Genomic DNA, 22850 nt, shown 5'->3' on the forward strand with positions numbered 1-22850 from the left:
TATTAATTTTTTATAACATCTGCTTCCCTGCTCTTATTTACTTGGGTAGTTAAGGCAATGATATGTAATCTTGATCACCAGGCTCTGGTGGCCAGTGGGACTTGTGTTCCTGGGTCTCACAGGACTGTGGCAATTGGAGAGATGGTTCTTGGCAGGCTGCCATGCCCAGGGCACTGTGAAGACAGCAGACTGAGGTGCACCCCCAAGTCTTTCTGTGAAGGAGGCCTCTTTGCTTGTCTTTGAGCTTTTGCCTGAGGGGCAGACTTCATGTTTGGCACATTTCTGATGGACACAAAGCTGTTCTCAAGGATCTCAAGGAACACAGGCTGAGGACATCATCTTGGTGCTCTCCCTCTCTGCCTTGGTCTAGCTCACTTGCGTCTCCCAGAAAAGAGCTTACACAGGCATACCTTGTTTTATTGCACTTCATAGATACTATGTTTTTTTACAAATTGAAGGTTTGTGGCAACACTGAGCTGAGCAAGTTTATCAGTGCCATTTTCCCAACAGCATCATCTTTTAATTAAGGTAGGTATATATATATATATATATATATATATATATATATATATATATATATATTTCTTTTTAGACATAATGCTATGGAACATTTAATAGACTATAGCATAGTGCAAACACAACTTTTATATGCTCTGAGAAACCAAAAAAAAAAAAAAATCACATGACCCCCTTTATTGTGAATGGTCGGGAACCAAACCCATAATATCACCAAGATACACCTGTAAACTTGTCTGTAGCCCCAATTTTTGTGACTGTCACCCAGGAGACACCACCAAAGGACTGGTCAGTAGGAATTACACTTGTGGTCTGACAGGACTGTATATATTTGCATACTTTTAAAAGCTGATGTATGAGGGTTTGGCTTCCAGCCAGATCTGGGTGCCGAGATCCTCCCCTTAGGGACACTGACAGGTCTTGGCACATCCTCAACTACTGGGAACTATTAAAAGTATAATAGGCTGCTTGGACGAGCACAAGGATTTGAGAGACGATAGAACTGGGGCAGGGTTGAACAACAAGGTTCATCTCCTATACAAGGCCACTCCTCCAAGACTGGGAGAGGTGGTTGTTTCATCTGTATAGAAACGAACACAGAATGCCAAGAAAAATGAAGAAACAGAGGAATATGTTCCAAATGAAAGAACAAGATAAAACCTCAGGAAAAATTAATAAAATGGAGGTAAGTAATTTACCTGATAAAGAATTATAAGTAATGGTCATAAAAATGCTTATCAAACTGGGGAGAAAAGTGGATGAACACAGTGAGAACTTCAAGAGAGACATGGAAAATAGAAAAGAGTACCAAACAGAGGTCACAGAGCTGAAAGAGGCAATAACTAAACTGAAAAATACACTAGAGGAGTTCAAAACCAGACTAGACATATCACAATAAAGGATCAGTCAACTAGAAGACAAGGCAGCGGAACTCACCCAATCAGAACAGCAAAAAGAAAACAAAAAGTTAAAAAGTGAAGATAGCTTAAGGGGTTTATGGGACAACATAAAATGAAGTAATATTTGCATTACTGGAATCCCAGAAGGAGAAGAGAGAGAGAAAGGGAGAGAAATCTTGTTGAAGAAATAATGGCTGAAAACTTCCCTAAACTGGAGAAGTAAACAGACATCCAGATTCAGGAAGCCCAGAGAGTTCCAAATAAGATGAACCTAAAGATAATCACACCAAGACACATTACAATTGAAATGTCCAAAGTTAAAGAAAAGGAGAAAATGTTAAAAGCAGTAAGAGGCTTCCTGAAACATTTTATCGTTATTTCCGTATCTTCGTGAAGTAACAACACATTGACTACCATGTTCCTCATTTTACAGAAGAACTAACTCAACTCCAGAAATTTTCAAGGGAATAATTATCAGTAGTGTTAGATCTAGAACACAGAACGTTTGATTCACAAAAATTAAACTTTCAACTATGTCTTTGGACCTTCACCATCTGACATTCCTCCTAAAATTCTCCCTGATGTTGATTGAGATTATTAGTTGATTAATTCAAGTTCATTGAGTGCCATCAAAACTATAAAGAATTATTCTGTAATCATGGCAGGACTTTATGAGAGCAAGTGTTTGATCATATTCTAAGTGAATGGGGAAGTTGTAAAGGGTCCTTCTCTAGAGGTCTTCAAGATATTGTGATCATTCTACTATGGGCTAGGTCATACTTTTCCATTAAATCTACCAGGTATCATACTATGGGCAGAGTAAGAGAAAACTCTAGGAATCAAGAAATGCTGATGACCTCACTTGTGCACTACAATGCCAGTGCATTTTGGTTTTCTCCATCCCACTACTATAAGCTATGACATCACTTTCCTCAGCACAGTACTTGACCCTACGTAGTGATAGTGGTATGCTACCCACAAACTCCATGGTAAACACTTACACTGCTCTAAGCAAGAGCAAAAACCAAGTGATTCTTTTTAGTCCTTCAGTCTATTTACAAGTTTAAACTAATCAGACATACCTGATGTCAAGAAATAACCCTGGTCTTTGGGGAGAAGTCTAAAGTGAGAATTTTCTTATGGGCTAACAAATAATTTGGTAATTAGGTATAAAGGATATAAGCAGAGCTAAGTTTAAGCCTCATGTTCTGTTTGATTTTTACTAGTAGAGACTAATCTGAATAGTCCTGTCCTTGAAAAATCTTCCTCTCCAGGCACATACCTACCACTTAGGGACCCCCAACATGCTGAGACTCACTCCATCATTACATGTCTGTCACACTGTGAAAATTCAGTGGGCTCTGTCAAACCAGGACAACAAATCTCTCAACTGTTACAACAGTAGGTGGTCAATCTATGCAGGAAGTAAGTTATGCAAATAGGTTAATAATAATCACACACACACACACACACACACACACGCAGTCTTTTTCAGGACTGATTTGCCTGGAATCTTGGCATCATGGAATGTCAAATGACTTTAAAATGTGACCATCTAAGCCTCCTGAATGGAGAGACAACAAACTGGCAAAGAAATAGGCATAAGATGACAGTTTAACATTCCACATTTTACTAGCTATATAGTGTCATCCTTGGGGTTAGCAGATGTCAGCATTCCTAGATCAATTAAATACAGCACCCCTCCCCACCGCTTCCTTTATGAAAACTGAATATACTAACAGAATGTTGATAATAGCAAAGATTTTGCTAAATAGCCATTTTTTAAGAGTACCCCTGTTTAAAATGTAGAAACCTAAAAATATATACAAACCAAATGTGATGCATTGCAGGATTTGCCTGAATGATTTCCTCTGCATCTGGTAACTGCATGCTATTAGCTACACTTGGTACAACTCGATACAGCTTGACATATTCTGGGATTTATTAAAATGTAAATGATAAAGCAGAAAAGAATGTTCAGACAATTGGATTACTCCATTGACTGAATGTTCCAATACTGTATCTATTTTTGTCAAAGCAATGGTGGCTCCTGCTCTGGAATGCTGAATGGAATATTCCATTGCAGGGCATGGGGAGAACTTGCATAAAGGAAATTGAAACCTAATCACTGAATTTTTAATTCCCCTCTCCAAAAGCAACAGATTGCCAATACTTTCTAAAAGAAATTATGATAATTTTGGCACATAATTATTGGAAGGTTACCATTCACAACTATGTATTCAGCATCTATTATTGGATCTGAAACTTCATTCATGAAAACAATGATGCATTTGCTTGTTTTTGCTCTTGGCCTTGGCTTGTTTTACTTATGAACATTATGTGATGAGCATGAATACGTGATACGTGATACGTGATACGGCTGGAAGTGAATATGCACGATCCAAGAGAGATATTTTCCTGATGGGGACTGTTATTATTTATTCCAGAAAAGAGAAGGCTGGGAGGTAGGTGTCTTTAAGGACTTGAAGGGATTGGGTTTAGAGAGAATGGAGACCAGCTGTTCTTTCTCTCCACAGGGAACAAGAGAAAATGGGATTAAACTACAGCGTGAGGGATTTGGGATCAAAATAAAACAGAATTTCCCAACTGTGTAGGCTCTCAAACACTGAAACATGTCTCGAAGGAAGTATAGGGACATTAGTTTTATTTTGATGCCTTAAAAAATGGAAAGGCACATTTTCACTACATGATCTTATATGGACAAAGAAGAATGGACTAGATAATGTACGGCTCCTGAATTCTCTTGATCTATGAGAAGAATCTAAAAATGGGGGTGGGGGGTAGCTAAAAGAAGTAACTTTTTCTTTAATAGTAGTTATTTTTCAAAGTCAACTTTTCTCATGGGGACAGACAGACTTTTCTCATGGCAACTTTTACCTGTATGTAAAATGTTAAACTGAATGGAATGTCACGTAATAGGGTGGGTGGGGACAGAGAATGTGGGAGCACAATGCACTCTTATTTCTCCTCCCACTACCATTTCTGCTCTTGAGTAGTTCAAGTTTAAAAGCAAAATGTCCTTCCTAGTTATGTGTGGAGTTTAACATACGTATATTGATTTTGAATTTGTAAGAATGTGGTGAGGGCTCCTGGGAAACTGAACTCTACCTCATTATACACACACACACACACACACACACACACACACACACACAACATATATAAGTATTCACATATATATGTATATAATGTATATTTTTCAAAAAAGAAGTTGCACTCGAACAAAATGAATCTATAGTGCTCACATTTGATTAGCAGAAAATTTTGAGTACATGGGATTAAAATTGGTCCAAATTCAATTATTGCTTTAAAATATTATGACTATGGTGGATGCTGGTTGTCTCTTGAAGATAATTGTATCTTCCATTTCCTGGAGGCAGCTTAGAGTAGCAAAAAGGTCATGTTAGAGTCAGAAAGCTGGGGTCAAGTCTTATCTGAATCATGAACTGGCCCTTTGACCTGGACGGCTCGTTGACTCTTCAGTATGAGTTTATATTCTGAGGAATAAAGAGTAAAATGAGGATGTGAGACAGATGATTTAAAGGTTCTCTTTTTGTCCCCAATATGCGATCCATCATCAATACCAAAAGCTCCTGAGCTTTGCACTCGCTCGAAGATTATGTTCCCATAGGTTAAGTTTCCAACTTAGGCTGCATCTTACAACCACCCAGGGAGCTTTACAAAAAATCCCAATTCCCAGGCTACACCCCCCACCAATTAAATTGAAGTCTTTTGAGGAAAGACCCAGGTTATCACTATTTTTTTTAAGCCCACGTGGTGGTAGCAATGTGCTGTCAAGGTTGAGAACTCCTGCTTTGGGCACAATGCAGGGAGAGGACCTGAAATAATGACATTAACGTTGTTTCACTATGAACTCAAGAATTGTGTGCATCTTGATTCCCTCCTATATCTTCAGGAGCTAACGAAGTGTCTACCAAGAATATAGTAGGTGCTCAGGAAATCATTAACATTTTCAGTGAACTTTGGCCAACCCCTAAAAAAATAGGGTTTATCAAATCTGGTATCTACTTTGATCATTTTCACTTTGCTCTTATTTACTGAATAAGATCTCAATTCTCTACTTCTGTTTGCCAATGAAAACAAGGAAGGCAAGTAAAATAATGGGCAACCCAGTTGCAGTGACAATTCAACTATCCTTGGGATGGATGTAAGGAAATCATCTCTCTCCATATCCTCTAGAGAAGAGGCTCCTGGGGATCTAAAGACATATCTCCTACATGACCCCACACATCTAGGTGAGAATAAATAAAACAAGATATCTGAGTATCCAGATGTCATTCATTCATTCAGCAGATGTTTAGGAAGTACTTACATTGTGCCAAACACTGTGGTAAGCTATTGTAGACTTTCTCAATGCGGACTTTATGCTAGAATTAAACTTTAATTCTTAATTAAACCTGGGTATCTTTACATGTAATTAATTCATTTCCTTCCTATGCATACAATTTTAGTTATATATCATCGTTGGGAAAATCGAAAAAACAGTCACTGAAATAATTGTTTTGCTCTGTGGTTCAGATGACAAACTCGAGATAAGAAAGGCTGCAATTTTAGGGGATAAAATGACAAACAAAACACAGTACTTGTCTTTTAGAACAGTACTATCTAACAGAACTTTCTCAAGGATGGAACTGTTCCATATCTGTGCCATTCAACACGGTGGCCACTACACACAGGTAGCTACTGAGCACTTGAGATGTAGCCAGTGCACCTGAGAAATTGAATTTAAAGTTTTACTCAATATTAATTTAAATTGTAGTAGTCATATATGGTGAGTGGTTACGCTACAGTACAAGGCAGCTCTAGAATCTCATATTCAAATGGAGGAGACTGTCACATAAATTCTCATCATCTGGGTGATAAGCACTAACATGAAGTAAGCACAGAGTGCTATGAAAGCACCCAGGTGAGGAAGCTAGTCTTAGGGGTAGTGGATGGTTGGGGTGAAGACTTCCAAGAGGAAACGCCCTCTAGGATGAGACATGAAGGACAACAGATGGAGTCTGGAAGGGGTGGTAGAGTACCAAGCAGGAGTAGGTGTGTGAGAAAACTCAGAAGATAAGAAATGGCAAAGATGTACGGTGAGAACCTGCCAAAGCAGTGATACTTGATGAGTCCAGAGAGGAACGTTGGGGCCAGGAAACAGGATAGGAAAGGTTTTAGATGTAATGCTATTTAAAGGGCAATGGGAAGCCAGTGAAAAGTTTGAAACTGTGGAATGATAGGATCATATTTGTGCTTTAGACAGATTTCCCTGGGTGCTACTTAGCAGTGTGGAAGGGAGAAACTGGAGGCATGAGGCAGGAGTCCAGGTGATATGAGACTTGTCTTAAATAGTTGGAGGATGGGGAGAAGTAGACACATTTAAAGACAGAAAGAAGGAAAAACCAAAAAGATTTACCTGATTGGCCATGACAGGTGGAAAGAGGAAAGACAAGGATCACACCTTGGTTTCTGACTTGACTAAATGATAGTGCTGCTTATTAAAGGCAACATGGGATCATTTAGAAATTGCCTCTAAATTGAAATTTTCCCACCACATCAGATCATTTGCTCCTCATAGATCCTGAAACTAGCTTTGATGCACACTAGTGAAAACACCCAAATTATGAGAGCATACTCTTCCAAGAAATCAACACGAGTTCACAGCTGATGCATCACTGCTTTTATTGGGGGTTCAGGGGACATATGACAAAGTCTCATAAAATGTCAACAAAGTCACATTTTGTGCTTGGCTACGCTTTAAAAAAAAAAAAACCTGTTTATTTATGAGTTCACTTAATGAGAACTGTGTGAGATATGGCCGATGACCATCATTTTGAAAACAGGACGACCTGAGCCACCAGGAGGTCTAAGTGTGACAATGCCAGATATCTAAGCGCAAGTTTACAGCAGTCAAATATTCAGATCCTTCCAAACATCTAGATGCTCGCCCTTAAGTAGACACAGATTAACTGACTCCTTCAAGACAAAATTATGTTTTGAACTTCTGTGTTCTCCAGCTGATCACTTTTTCTTTTTTTTTTGCGGTACGCGGGCCTCTCACTTTTGTGGCCTCTCCCGTTGCGGAGCAGAGGCTCCGGACGTGCAGGCTCAGCAGCCATGGCTCACGGGCCCAGCCGCTCCGCGGCATGTGGGATCTTCCCGGACCGGGGCATGAACCCGTGTCCCCGGCATCGGCAGGCGGACTCTCAACCACTGCGCCACCAGGGAAGCCCCTGACCACTTTATTAATCATTACTAAATGCCAACTGAAGGCAAAGGGGCTGGTAAAGAAGAGTGAGGTTTCCTCAGTTCTAGTTTTTTATGGCTGAAGTATTCTTGAGTTAGTAACAATTAAAATAGCAAATAACCATTGATATTTTCAAAAAACATAAGGACTCTTGAAACAGTCGTGTTTAAATATTCATGCAGAAGCTCTTACAAATATATACTGTCCATAAAACTGGTTAAGAAAATGCTCATTAGAAGATCTGGTTTGTTTAGGTGAACTAAGAATGCCAAATAACTTAAGAATATCATTGAAGACGTTGCACACATAACTTGGGCCATTGTGTGTTCTTTGTGGATGGACCATTGACAATTTCTGGAACTAAAGATGTCAGTTTGTAGCTAGCTAATTTTCACATTGAGGTGAGAAGCCAAAGAGGTGCAAAATTGAAGCAATCTACTAGGTACAATGCTCCCTGATCACCCAGATAGAATGTTTTCACTGACCAAATTCAAGCTCACACTTCATTTAGACAGGGTGGAGAAGTTCAAGAGCCTCTGAGGGCGGCATGGTTTCCGGACCGACCTCTGCTACACTTCAACGTGTGATCTTCCGTAAGTCACGCAAACTTTATGGATTTATCACATCTGTAGAAAAGGACCTTTAAGCTCTGCCCACCTCCTATTTTTATTCTCAAGTAGTTGAGATTTCATGCTGACCGAAGTGAACAGTTTCATCAGAGTCTGGCCCCCTCCCAAAAAAAGGTCTAAAATGCTGATAGACTCTATTGCCCAATTTTTTTCAATTTCTTTCATGAAAATACATTCCATCATGTGAGCTTAACCAGAAAACTGAAAAATTTGAGAAGCTAATTAAGGGAAATAGCTATTTATTTACCACAGAAAAATATCGAGGAATATAGAAGCGGTAATATTACAACGTTGGTAGCAATATTGTGACTTAGCACGTTAGATCATGAGCTCTGCAATCGCAATTCTGATTGTGAACTCTGTATGTGGCAGTTTGGCAAGTTACTTAACCTCATTAAAAGTCAGTTTTCTTTGTGTAAAATGGGAATAAAAAACAACATCTATGTGGCAAGGTTGTTGTGAGGCTTAAGAGAGTTAACATAGAAAATGCTTAACATGTAGTGAGAACTCAATAGATATCCATTGTTACTAGGCTAACAGAAAAATCACAAATCTTCCTATCAGTTGCTTTAATGGAAGAAATATGATTATAATTCTAGGCTACCCCTAGGGAGGGAGGGGGGAAGTGTGTGTGTGCAAAGTCTTCACCGTATATATATCTATACATTGGCACTGAAAGTCAGGGATGCAGTGCAGAAGACATGTATATTCATAATTCCCTAAAACCACCACGTAGATGCTTTCCTCTCTGACTTTTCTCACAATATTGCATCCACCTAAAGGCCTCTATTTTCTCCTTCCTTTCCACTTATCTAAATCTTTAACAGCCTTTAAGATTCATCTTGTATTTTCCTCCTTTGGGAACTTTCTTCCCTAAACAGACCAGTTTGCCCAGCTTAAGGTGACCCCTGAGCTCCTTGTTTATATCTTTGGCTTTGTTTTGGTTTTGCTCTTATCAGTTGACCTGATTTGTTACTTATCTTTTCAAAAGTTTATGTGCCTCTGCCTCACTAGATTTAAACTCTTCAGAGGCACTGACCACATCTCACAGAACCTAGCTTGCCCGATAAAAAGAATGGTTGGTTGGTTGGCTGGCGTCAGCGGGATCTTGTATTTCTATGCCACAGTCTGAGTTCTCACCATTATTTCATCCTTTGGATCGCCTCCCACTATTTCATTATTTCAAAAGAACTTTATATTCTTTAAGTCACTCTGAAGGTCAAACTCGGTGTGTGGCTAACATTCAATTTACTTCCGGCATGAACAACTTTCTATTTTAAAAATCGGTGCATTAATAAGCATATTCATTCATACTAGAAAAAAAGTTTTTTAAAAATGAATGTCACACAGAATTTAAATACAAACAGGAATACACATGACGAAGGGAAAAGTCCTTGGCTCCTTCGAAATCTACACGTCATTCTTAAGTGCTTCTGTTTCTTGAAAAGCTTGCCTTGTTCTTGTTCTGAGATTCTATTGGCTGAAGGTGCAGCATGTGGGTGTGTCACTTGGCAGGAGAGGTGTCTTCAGGTGATCGCTTTCTTTGTTTCAACTTCACAGTCGGCTTGAGCGTCCATCAGGACAGCAGTCTCTGTGGTCTGTGTCCTTTCACTGGGGAGACATTCCTGAGGAGGGGGAACTATAGGACCAGCTGAAAGGACATCAACACGACTAAAAAAATAACAGAACACATCACAGAAGGTTATCACATTGACTCTTTAATACAAATAGAGGAATGTTATGATACTTTGAGAGCCATGCTATTTCTAACTAGGAGTGAAATGCTGCATCACCAGAAAAACGGAGCTTGCTCATTGTTCATCTTGTTCAGGAATCAGTCAAGCAACAGGATTGCTTGAGAGTGTGTGAGAGCACCACGATCCTCGCTCTGGGAGAGTGCGCTCCGTAAGAATAACTTCAGGTTTATCCAACAGGCAACTTACTGAAATAGGACACGGAGGAAAACAACAAAAGAACACAGGACATTAAGGACACATTCAACTAAATCTAAAGACTACATGCGAAATCAAATAAGTAAGGGCACATCAGTGCTTAGCAATGTAGGAGTGAACGGAGTCACTAGAATGGTTAGGAGTCGATGTCAATTCCTTGTATGTGTCTTTGTATTTCTAGTGCCTGGCTCAGAGGATGACACATGGTGCCCCCCGAAAGAAAGAATGAAAGGAACCACAAAAGGGAGGGAGGGAAAGAGGAAGGGAGGGAGGGAGAGAGGGAGGAAGGAAGGAGGGAGGGAGGAAGGGAAGGAGGAAGGGGAGGGAACAAGGGAGAGAGGGAGGAAGGAAAGGAGAAAAAGAAAGAGGGAGAGAAGGAAGGAAGGGAGAAAGGGAGGGGAGAGACAGAGAAAGGATGAAGGAGGAGGGAGGAAGAGAAAGCGAGAAAGAAAAGAAAGGTTTCTGAAATGTAGAAGAGGTGGAGAGGCAGAGCGTGCAGAGAGGAAAAGCTTGGGTGAGAGCGTACTCAAAGATCTGGAAGCCTGGAAGAGCGGGCTCCCTTAATTCAAGAAGAGGTTATGCGTGGTTTGAGAAAATGGGCGGGGCAATTTTCAGGAGGTTTTGAACACGCTAAGGTTTAATTTGGGAAGGGTGTAACAACTGTAGGCTTTTGAAGGGGATATTAACATGATATAAATGCATCAAGTAGAAAGGGGAAACTGAAACTCAAAGATGTCAACCCAATGGAAAAAAACCAAAGGATACTGCAAGCAATTAATGAAGGCAGAAGGACTAAAGAATATGGTCTTAAAATAGAAAGGCAGGTGCTCCTCTGGGTTTCTTCTATGTTAATGTTGAAGGAAATGGGCTTAGATCTCAGATCAAGAAATTCCTTCTCCCACTGTGTAGCTTTTCTCATTCTTCGCCTGTTCCTCTTTTCTGTCCCTGCCCTTCCTGAAACTTCAGTCTTCACTGTTTTAGCATCAAGGCAAAATATGTTAGTAAGTACAGCGCCTGGAGGTGGGATCAAATATAACTTTAAAGGGCAGCTGTTGGTGCAAATAGACTGTGGATTCAAGGGTCCTGAAATTGTTCTTATACCTCTGTAAGAATCGCTTCAAAAATTCCCTGCTGGAGAAGAGTTTAGAGACCAACTAATCCAACCCACTTATTTTACAGACAAGGATATTTGGGAAGAGCTGTATTAATGTTTCTTTCATTCTACAAAAGTTGTTATGAATGCAGTATACTTTGCAGGTGGACCTGAAATTAACTAAAGCCTTTACTGTCAGCTTCTTCATTATGCTAGCACAATGAAGATGCATAATGAGTTAGGTACATCAAAAGGGATTTACTAGCACACACCCCTCTTTCTGCACTAAATGCTTTGGACACATTGAAAATGTTGGTTCTCTTTCTAGATGGCAGGTATAATATATATATATATATTTCCGAAAACCGGTAAAATACCCTACTGTTAAATATTGTTAATAGATATTTTTCTGTTCTGATCAAGCATGCAAAACTGACCCTGGATGACTAATTAAATATACATCTTACAGATTTTAGAATTTATTATTTTGTGAACATAGAATGGGAGGGTGGGGTGCTAAGCTTTTGATACATGTGTATGAGACTCATTTGTGCATCAACTAAAATGCCACTGCAACAAGGAAGGACGTGTCACAAAATTCTTGTGTGACTCCTTTGGGTAGCTAATAATGCAAAGCTCTCACATACATCAGCAGATGAAAAGTAAATCAACGTATTGTTTTGGTGTTGCATAGATAGAGCCCATGCACAATGTCTCTGGACCCCGTCAGCAAAATGAATTTTGAGGAATAAATAGTATAAACATGCACAGCACCATACTCCAGGTGTCTATTATGAGTCAAAAGTTTAACAAATCAGCTTTCTTTGGGGGCTGTGGCTACTTAATTGGAATGAGTTATATCTTGTATCCTCTTAACATGAGCCTCCCTTGGAATCCTCTTTGTCTCCTGAACGTCTAAGCATAAATTGGGACCCTGGCATTGCCTTGCTTGAGGTCCCTCTGTGATCTGATGGGGATGATTCTCCACATTTATATCAGAAGCATCTCCACCCACTGAGCACACAGCAAGTGCCAAGTGCCAGGCTGACCAATCCCCTCACTGTTGCTCTGCCTGGATCGTGCCTTAATGGCTAGATCTTCAGGGTCAGCTCCTTGGTGTGGTGGGGTCTCCAGTCCAGGAGACACCATATTGAGACACCAAAAGGGAAAGTGATGTGAGTGCATAAATGACCTGAGGCAGAGTTTCAGTTATTCATCACGTGTCACGAAAAGTGGAGGAAAAATAGGAAAGAAGTTGTTTGTTATTATTTTTATTACTTTGATTAAATTAAGATTATTATCTCTGCCTAAGGCCATTTCCCTGGCATTTTATCTCATTATTCTAATAAAGGAAATAGATATCTTATGAATACGATTTACTGTTCTAACACTCTCCATTACTTCAAGTTGCCAAAGTCGAGATGAAGACTCAATCAGTAAAGAGCAGCAAATATCTTATGCACAATGCAAGTATCCACAATGCTAACCCTTTTAGTAATCGTGAGTTTCCAACATCTAGGTCAGACACATTCATTCTTGCGTAAGAACACAGAGTTCTTTGCTTCTTATATTAATTAACAAGGAGTTAAAAAAAATAAAAGCTGACTTTAAAAACATTCTACTCAGGAGCCATTTCAAATGAGGAGAAATGCCCAAGGGGGGGGGGGGAAATCTCAAGTAGGCAACGTGTAAAGCAACACACAACTATATGCACATTAGTATAATTACACATTGCAAATTATATCGGATGTATCTAATATCTAATTTTTTGAAAGCTGATTCCACTTGAGATTTCAATAACAGCATCAACATTTTGCAGGTGGCTCCTTCTGTATAGTATCCAAAGGGAATTATTCCTCTAATGTGCTTACAGCCCTCATGTAAAAACTGAAGCTCTTCCTTAAAGGACCAATGAACAATGAACACTGGGAATATTACCTTGATGGATAAAGCGAGAGGGGAGGGGTCCACCAAAGATAATGTTCAGCATATGGTTATTTATTCTGTCCCTTCTGTGCAGAGGATCCTTATTTGCTTCAAGCAATAAGAAAAATACTTAAACAAGAGCCTCATTAGAAAATGTGGGGAAGGCTCCATACATATTCTGAGGCAATGACATGAAAAGCTAAGGGACTGATGATTTTTTAGATCAACTGCTAAAAGAGAAGTGTGCAAGAGAATGGCAAATTATACCTTGGACTGAAAACAGAGACTGCCCTACATTCAATTCTGCTCTGTTAAAGCATATGACTAATTTGTCCTAAAGATGACACCAGGTCAAAGCTCCGTTTTGAAGAATAGGCTTTTGTCCTCATCTTTCTGTATCAATCAATCAATCATCAAATAACCAAATACATATTTGTGATCCTGGAGAATGGAGCATATTATTCAAGTTGATTGGATCCATTTTCTTGAGTCCTCCTTAAAGAACTTTCTGCTAATTAACCAGGGTTACTATTGAATTATTTAATTATCTGCACTTTTGTGCAATGAAATATGTTGTCATATCACATACTTTATCACGCTGTTGCTGTTCATATTTAATGATGCCTCTATAGTTAGCAGTTTCCTTTGTTCTGCTCAGTAAGTGGTTTTAGAAAAGGGGGTGGGCGGGGAAGGAGGAGCCTTGGGGTTTGTAAAATACAATCATACATTCCTGGTGCACATGCAAAACTTTGTGCATTGACATGAATTTCTTTTTCAAAATCAAGTTGCAATTCCATTTGGAATAAGCTAAGAGGCACATGTCGGTGACTTCAAATGCAGTCAGAGCGATATTCCTATACCTTGAACACCTCTCCAGTGTATTTCCACTGCAGTGCAGTGGTAAAACGACGACTTCATTTTTTTTTTTTTTAATCAGCAAGGAATGTCTTTAACAAGGAAGAAGTAAATTATGATAATGACTCTGAATGGTCGGATCCTTGAGCATTACTAATTAGCATTTATTGCCTGGATTATAGAACAATACATGTGAAACCGAACTGCGATTGCTCTTTTACATCCAAGAACTGGAAAAGGCAGTGGAGCAAGAGGCAGTATCATCAGTGGTTGAGTCAGTGGGTTTACATCTCCTTGAGAGTGTGCAGAATTCCTCGTTTTTGGGGTTTTTTTTTTTGAAATATACAAATGTGGTCCTTGGTATTTATGGCCCATTCATTTCGTGTGTGAGGCACATATTTACATATGATATCATAGTCATGGGAGACTAATGAGAGGAGAAACATTTTGGCTATGATGTCATTTTGGGACAATTTTATCCATTGTGAGAGTTTAACAGTAAAGAGCGTAAAACTCGCCGTTTCATAGAAGTATGATTTTTTCTGTAGAAATTTTGACTTAAAAAGGAAACAAAGAACTCAGTTCTTAGTGACAAAAATTTTACATTCACCTCCCACTTTCTCTTAGGAGGCCTACAGTTGAAAATAATTGAGAAAAGGCAAATTGGTCTCTGGTTTAAGATCCTTTTTTTCATTAGGAATTTGTAAAAAAATAGGATTCTGAAATTAGAAATAAGTGAGGTATTAATCAACAGACCAACATCACTCCTGTAAATAAAGGCCACTCACATAATTTGGCAACTGGAATTCCTAAATAACCCGGTAGGTAGGAGAGAAAGAGGGAGAATTAACCATTCATCATTCTCGCTGCAGACTCACCGTTTTCCTCCACACCCCATTACAGCGAATGAAGAGAAAAAAAAAAAAATCATAAAATAAAGCCGGTACTAAATACAGTCACTAGTCTTCCGAATACCTTTATGGATTCCCTACCCTGATCCTTTTTAGTTTGAAAGAATAAGTTTGGCTAAATCTGTGAGAAGATTAAACAGACTGGTGATAAAAATTAATTCTGCTGAATGAGCAAATGCATTTGGATTGCAGAGATGCAAATAAGATAATACTTTTCTTTTCCTTTGACATACCAAGCGGATTAGTTTAGAATGTTAAATTTGATTTTATTAGAATATATTAGCAGTGTTTTAATTAATACCAATCAAACATTTTCTTTCCCTGGGGCTAGATGTGCTCCTAACGCTTTCTAAATCATCTGTGCTTTATACATCCAAAAAAAAAAAAAGAAAAAAAGAAAAAGGAAAAACCAACCACCAAATTACTAAAGCCTTTTGTTACATTCTTCATAATTTTACTGTATTCAGCAGAAGACTATAAGCTGTTTACCTAAAGGTGTCTTGCCCATAAAATTAGTTCCCAGGTGCTGGGTTTAAAATGAGTCCTGTTCACTTGTACAGTTGATTTTTTTTTTTTAAGGTTGAATTAGAGACTTGAAAAATAAACATCTTCTGTGTTTTTCTTTTGGGGAAAAATGTTGCAAAAGGAGTTTTGGCTGGTTCGTCTTACTCTTGGCTTTATTCTCTCTAGAGCTTCCTAGAGCTGTTAAATTTCCAACTGCATGGGTTTTAAGCTGGCAGTTCTTTGGAAACAGAGGCAAAAAAGGAATGAAAAAAAAAGGTGGGGCGGGGGGGAATCTAGTTAAAAATACGGTGAACCAGTGTGCCCTGTGAACTGAATTGTAACTGTGTGCTGCAAGGAAGTGCTGCATTGCATTTCACTCCTGACCCCTCTCCTTTTCTCTCAAGCTTCCTGTCCTTCTGTGTCCGAAAGCTCCAGTTCACTTCTTTCTCTTTTCTTCCCGCAATGCACCCCCCCCCCCAATTTCCCTGCCTTATTTTTTTTTTTTATCTGCCAAGCTGGATTTGCACTTTTAAAGATCAGTATCAATAATGCCCTGCTTGTTTCGGTGGCACTCTCCCTTTAAAAGACAGCCCCCTCTAATTGATGCGTCTGGGCTAGTCTAGACTGGTAGTGATTGAACCAACCACCAATTATGTTATTCATTTCACTGAACTTCACTGATGGGCTTGGTGAGGAAGAAGGGGTGTTGAGAAATCTGCCCTTATACTGAAGCACTTCCCTGCTGAAATATAAAATCTCGTGTGTCGTTACGCACTCCTAAATGCCTGTATGATCAATCCTATGATAGCAACCTTAGGACATGAGCAATCCAGGTGAAAACATGTAAAAAAAACCCGAAAGAGTGCCTTGCAATATAAACTGTATCACTTGTATTAAATTACTATGCTGTTATCATTTAAAAATCACAGAAGAATTACATCCAGCATGCTTTTATTGATCCCTGCATACAGTTTCATAGAATAAGATGCAGCTATATTTTGACCTCGAAAAGCACCAAATGTTTGGCAAATACTTGATATGAATCAAGTGGTAATTATATATCCATAAGTTAAATATATGCCTTTCCATAATTTCCAAATGCCTATGCATGCACATCAGCTAAGATGGGGGAAAATCATTAATCCATTGTATAGAAACCAAAAGATAACTTGAAAATCAAATAGCTCTTTTCTCTGACGCATATTCAGGCTATCAAAGGCTTGAAAGTAATATTTAAACATTACAACTACTAGGACGTTTCGACAAAAAGCACAGTGCAATTGTTGCACAATTCGTTTTCTCAATTCAGTTTTCTGATACAAAATGGTTTCTTGACTACGATTTGGAGTCAATGACTAAAATGGCAATAAACACTTAAAAAAAGAAAAGCAGGAAAAGAACAGTTTCCTTAACCTTCGGCAACGTATAAAACAAGGTTATAACCGACATAAAGTCTTTAAAAGAAGAAAGCATTTGAAGTCAGGGTTGACTTAGGTATTTTCCAAAAATAGAAGATAAATGTTGGCTCAAGAGTACTAAAATGGTTTAGATGAAATTGTATACTGGAATTTTTCACAACAAAGAAAAGGTAAGTTACTGTTTCTCTTCTCTAACTATGAGATAGATCTAAATCACCGAGATTCTTGTGGTATCAAAAGTTACATTTTTAGAAAACTGCAAACTAGGTAATGCTAACAATTACCTTAAGAGAAGATAATTTTAACTGCACAGTTTGGTGTTATAAATAACTTCGTTGGATTATATAAATCCTGATCAATTTTTTCTAATTTTTAAATAAAAAATAGGTATTGATAACTTCTAAGTGATACAATAATTGTGTGCGTGTGCTGTTTCCTTTTATATGTTTAAAAATATATATTTCCTTTTATTTCTTTCCTTTTATATGTTTAGAAAATACATTTCCAGTCCTTATTACTTTTAAACTCATTGTGTATAACATTTTAAAATAGATGTCAGGCAAGGAAGCTATAACCTCTCCTTTTATTTTATTTTTTAAAGTCTTGCCAAGTAATACAAATTTAATCTTTGTTAACACCATAAATTCCATCCTTCTTGTAAGTCTAGCAAGAGTGGAATTTTTAGCCTACTGATATTTTAGCTCACACTACTGGCTCGTCCCTATTTGTGTCTGTGTGTTCACTGTCCAGCCATATATGATACACATATGTGGGCACTGAATATATACTCTACCCACATGCCCATTTTAATTGGGCACAATTTTAAGATTAACTGTTGAGTTGAAAAGTTGGAGGCATGGGGCATGCTGGGACTTCAGCTGATAGGTTCTGAGGTCAACCACCAGGTACTGAGCTGTTCTTGTTACGCTCGGATAGTACTGCGTGTTGCTCTCAAGGAATAGACCAGGGTAGGTGAGTTCCACAAGCCTCAGGCATCAATAATAAACATGCGTACACATCGCAGCCAACACGCTATTATCACACAATATATACCTACTTTAACAGAAATCCAGGAGCTGCCACTTTTCTGGTCACCTGATCCCATCTAACAATGAAAACCTCAGAGGTGCACTCAAGCACTTCAGACAAACTTTCTTTTCTTTTGTTTTTGCTTCAGAGAAAAAAAAAGTTCCACCAAATTTCCAGGATGCAAAGGCACGGCTCGCAGCTCCCAAGAGCCTAACCCGTGGATTGAAACGGTAAACATCACAAGTTAGGGTCTCAGGGATTGAGAGGAGCGCACTAAATTGTTCTTTCTTGAGACAAAACAAAGCAAAACAGGAATGACAAGCGATTTCTGTTCGAGGTTCACGACTAAAAGACAACAAACAGGTGGCAGGATATTCCCTCGCTCTCTAAGCTGCCTTCCTTCACAAAATTTGGATTCCACGTAAGTATAGTAGAAACATACAAACGTACGCAGCGTCTGTGGGCGCATATACATACCTGAACATACAATCGCCAGTCTATCAGAGAAAACTCTTTGAAGCTTTGGGCAAAAGAGTTTACTAAAATGGAAAACAATATGGATAGACTCAGAAATGCTCACGTTTTTCAAACCACGGTCTACAATCAAGATTAAACGTCAAAGCTTTAATTTACAACTAGCACCAATGACGGTAAAGAAAATCCGAGGCATCTCTTCCCCCCTGGGCGAGCATGCCGCATGCAAAACCATCCAAATCAGGTTTCGAGAAGGAGAAGACCAAGCAGGAGGATTTGGAGGCTTGGAAAGTATACATACGAAGAGCGTTTGAAACTCACCCATTGGAAGTGGAGTCGGGCTGCAGCCTCCAGTAGCACCGTCCGGGCCAGGGGGGGAAATGTGAGCTGCAGGGCGCTTGCCTGGGCGAGGTGTTTCAATAGAGGACTGAGAGCTGGGCAGGGAGGGGGAGGCGGGGGCAGGAAGCGATACACCAAATCTAGAGACTGTAACTCTGTAGTTTATGCTTTGACGAGAGAGGGGGTTAAAAAGGGCGATTCGGTGGGAGTGGAGGGAGGGAATGGGGCTGATCAAATTTTGAGAATATTCGGTTAAAAATTCAAAAAAAAAATGTTTTTCGAAGAATGAGAACCCTCCCCAGGGCTGCTTTTCAAAATTTCCTCCTTCTCTCTTTAGCGTGCACTTTGCCAGTCCTGCGAAGGGCCTCCTGTACATCAGCTGCTTGGCTGGAGCCAAGGCCAAATCACCCCGAGCCAGCACCAGGCTGTCACTTGGTCGAGGCGAGTGGGAAGGGGTGGGCGCGAGCCGGGGAGGCGCATCTCCCCCGCCCCACTCCCGCCGCGGATCCTTTGAAGCCGTTTGCCAATATTTCGGAGGAATCCGAAGCACAATTCCCCTCCATCTTCGCAGACAGCTACGGGCTCTGTACCTGATAGATCGTCGCTTCCCCGCGTCTGCCTGGAAGCTGGGTTTTCCTCTGCGGAGATGGCTCCTAGTGCCGCCTCCAAAAATGAAACGAAAGGGAGGGGAAGTGGGTGGGAAGATGACTCTTTAAAAATTTTTTCTTCCCCTTTTTTTCTTTCCTTCTGTTTCCTTTCCTTTCCTCCTTCTTTTTCTTCTTTTATTCCAGCCTGAGCAAGGTGGATGGATGGCTAGTCAAAGAGAATGACAAAGCAGCCCCTGCAAAGGAAGGCACTGGAGGGGGCCTCGGGCACTTAGGAAAAATGCTAAATATTTTGTATGTATTTCCATATGCAACTAAAAACAGTTAAAGTTCCAGGATCTACCCCCCTCTGCCCCCTCCCCCCACCTTACAAAATAGAATCATAGGAGCAAGACAGCTATATTATGTCTCTTTTCTCTCTGTACAGGGTTATTCAACATCCCACCCCCCCTCCACCCCATCTTCAAGACAACTTTTTTTTCTCACCTCTGTAGGTTCTTCGCAGGCACAATCCTCTGTTCAGTTCAGGGTCTCTCCTTTTTCTCTCCCTTCCCTTTTCCTTTTCCTCTCAGAAAAGCTAGTCCGTCATCATCCTACCTAGCTTCTCTCTCTCTCTCTCTCTCTCTCTCTCTCTCTCAACCTCTCTCCCTTTTTCTTTTACTGTTAAAAACATAATAATAATGGCCCTTTCGACATAGCAGCATGAAGTGGCTGCCTTTGAGAAAGCACATTTAATCTTTACTGGCTCCCCTAGGCTTCAGTGAAGAAGGAGAAGGCAAGAAAAAAAGGGAGAGAGAGGAAAAAAAGATTGTAAGGGAGGCTGCTGACGGACAGCAAGCGTCAGGCACAAATCAGCGACAAGTTGAATTTTCCTAGACCACACTGCCCCCTTTCTTCTCGGTTCTCTCCCTGGGCTCCTGGAAAGCCCGAGTGTCTGGTTACAGGAGGCGATGGGTCTCCTTTTGCCAACCATGGTGCAGATTCCTCGCATGCCTGCTTAAATCTCTGGCAGAGTAAGGAATCAATATCCCCCTCTAATCACCTTTAGCTCTTCTAGGGCTTCTGAGAACCCACTTCGCGCTCCTCACGGCTCCCCCGCCCTGCCAGGCTCCTCCATACAAAGCTTGCCGTCGTCCTGTCATTTCTCACTTCCTTCCATATCTTGGAGGCAAGACTCTCTTCTAATATCCTCTCGCCCGCTCCTTCTCTCTGCTGTCGTGTGTCTCATCCCTGACTCCCAGCACCGGATGCACTAAGGCTTCTGCCTGACTACTAATGAGACCAAAAATACACCAGCAGGTCAGGGGGAAGGCCAGACACTGTGTTATACAAATACAAAAAAAAATCCTCAGCCCTGCTAGACCCAGAGATCAGGTATCACATTTTCTAAAAGGGAAGAATAAAGGGGGTGGGTGGGGTGGAGTGAAAACGAGAGACCACGGTGCAGATCTCTGCCTAATTGTTCCACATCCCATGGGCATTTAAAACACGCATGCATGTGTGAGTGCAGGTGATGTAACTTGGGGAAGCTGGGTGGGTTTTCTTTATGGACAGAAAGTCAACAATGCCCAAAGACTTCTTTGAAATCGGCATTTAGAGGGATAAAAGAGCAGTGATTCAAATCTATATTTAAAGTACGCAGACACTCTATTAAGGCATGTGATGACTACAATGCTAAAAATCTCTTTCTTTTCAATGGCTGGGTTTTACGCATTGACTCTGTTTGCCGTGTGTACTAATTTACCACTTACATTCCCTTGGATTTGGAAATGAACTTATCAGTGACTGTAGCTCATCCCAACCCTTCGCTTCTACTGCAGACATTTTTCCTTATCCCTGAAGCATTTCTCCTCGAACGTCCATCAGTTCTGTGCACACTTCATTGATCAGCCTAAAGTCCCTTGATCATGATAAGTAATCATTCAGATGACAAAAAAAAAAAAAAGTGGCACAAGAAAAAAAAATGAAAGACATCCTGAATTGACCAAGGGAGCATATCTTACCATTTCTGTGGGTACACATCTTAAAAGCTCGGCTACAGGAGGATTTTGTAAAGCAGGTAGCTCTCGAAAATTAGGGTCTCTACCTATCTGTACACACAGTGGGTATACTGCCATCTTCACCCAATTTTCGTGGCTAGAATCATGCAGACAACAGGCAGTGCTGTGTTAAATATAATGCTGGGCTCTGTAAAGAGCAAGGAAGGGAGGGAGGTAGCTGAGGATGCAGGTTTCTTCCAAGTCGATGTTTTTAAAAGGTAGTTTCTTTGTGCTCAACTCAGATATTGTGCTTTGTCTCTGACTGTGAGACCTGCAGAAGCACGGCTGGATGCCAAGGAAAAGGAGAAGAAAAAGCACAAACGAGAAGGAGATGCAGAGAGAAGAACAAGGGAGAGGGAGGAGAGGAGGAGAGAGGAAAGGAGAACAAATTGAGGCAAAAAGAGAAAGACCTACAATCATGGTGTTGGGTTTCCTTTAATACCTTTTTTTTTTCTCTTTCTCATTATTGGGAAGGAGAAAGAGATGGTTGGCAGGGGTTGGAGACTGGGTTAGAATCTTTTTCAGATTTGGCTAAAAGGGTGTTTGCACTAGACTGATGGAGAAAAAGAAACATGCTAGAATAATCATAAAGGGTGGAGCTGTCAAAAAAAAAATCTTTGACTCACTGGGTGCCTCCCTGTAACGCCAAAATGAATCGTTCCTAAGGAGAATCATCAATTGTCTTAGTGTCCTTGTATATGAAGTCCAGATTATGGGAATCATGGTTGTACTCATCCTCAAGACGGAAAGATAGACGGAGAATGACATTTCCTGAGATTCTCTGAAACCTCTAGATATTTGCAACAATGGTTCAGCATGATTTTCACACACTGAGCTAATTTGTCCCTGTCTGTATTCACTCAGGTTATCAAGATACACAAATATGTAACTTATAAAAGTTTTGCTATGAACACATCATTTTCTCTATACAACTCAGCCATGTCTTTGGAGGATACTTATTTCAAGCAGTTAACACCTGACCCCAATTTCTGTGGGTAATTAGTGAGCTAGATAACCACACAAAGTGGGTAATTATTTAGTACCCAAGGGTATGCTAGAAGTGGGTAGTGGTTTTGTTAACAAAAGCACATTTCTAATTATTGTATCTATGATGGGTGTTTCAAAAATACCAGTTACTATATCAAGTGAACCATGATAAATAAGTGAACTATTTTGCTGTTCTTAGCACATATGTGTGTGTGTGTGTGTATACTGTTACGGTTAATAATATTTACTGCTCCTGTATAGGGTGTTGTGAAGATTAATTAGATAACATCTGTAAGACTCTCAGAGATGCAATGTGCTAAGGAACTTCTAAATACAGTATTATTATTGCTCTTACTATGTTGATGAATAATCCCAGGATGGGAGAAGCTGAGGGAGTAGA

General features: G+C 39.9%; 1 long non-coding RNA gene across 2 annotated transcripts; it reads right to left on the reverse strand.

Moving 5' to 3' along the window:
* Positions 1 to 7099: 7099 nt before the first annotated feature.
* On the reverse strand, positions 7100 to 20375 carry LOC132526390 (uncharacterized). 2 transcript variants are annotated; one of them, XR_009542547.1, is made up of 4 exons: positions 19911 to 20375; positions 18802 to 19675; positions 10112 to 10260; positions 7100 to 9989 (listed from the first exon to the last, which is right to left on the reverse strand). It is a non-coding gene; the product is annotated as an uncharacterized LOC132526390 (long non-coding RNA). The 2 variants fall into 2 exon arrangements; XR_009542548.1 differs by having other exon boundaries at positions 18802 to 19482; positions 19911 to 20373.
* Between the last annotated feature and the right edge of the window lie 2475 nt (positions 20376 to 22850).

This window comes from Lagenorhynchus albirostris, chromosome 9, assembly GCF_949774975.1.
Source record: "Lagenorhynchus albirostris chromosome 9, mLagAlb1.1, whole genome shotgun sequence".
In the NCBI taxonomy this organism is placed as follows: domain Eukaryota; kingdom Metazoa; phylum Chordata; class Mammalia; order Artiodactyla; family Delphinidae; genus Lagenorhynchus; species Lagenorhynchus albirostris.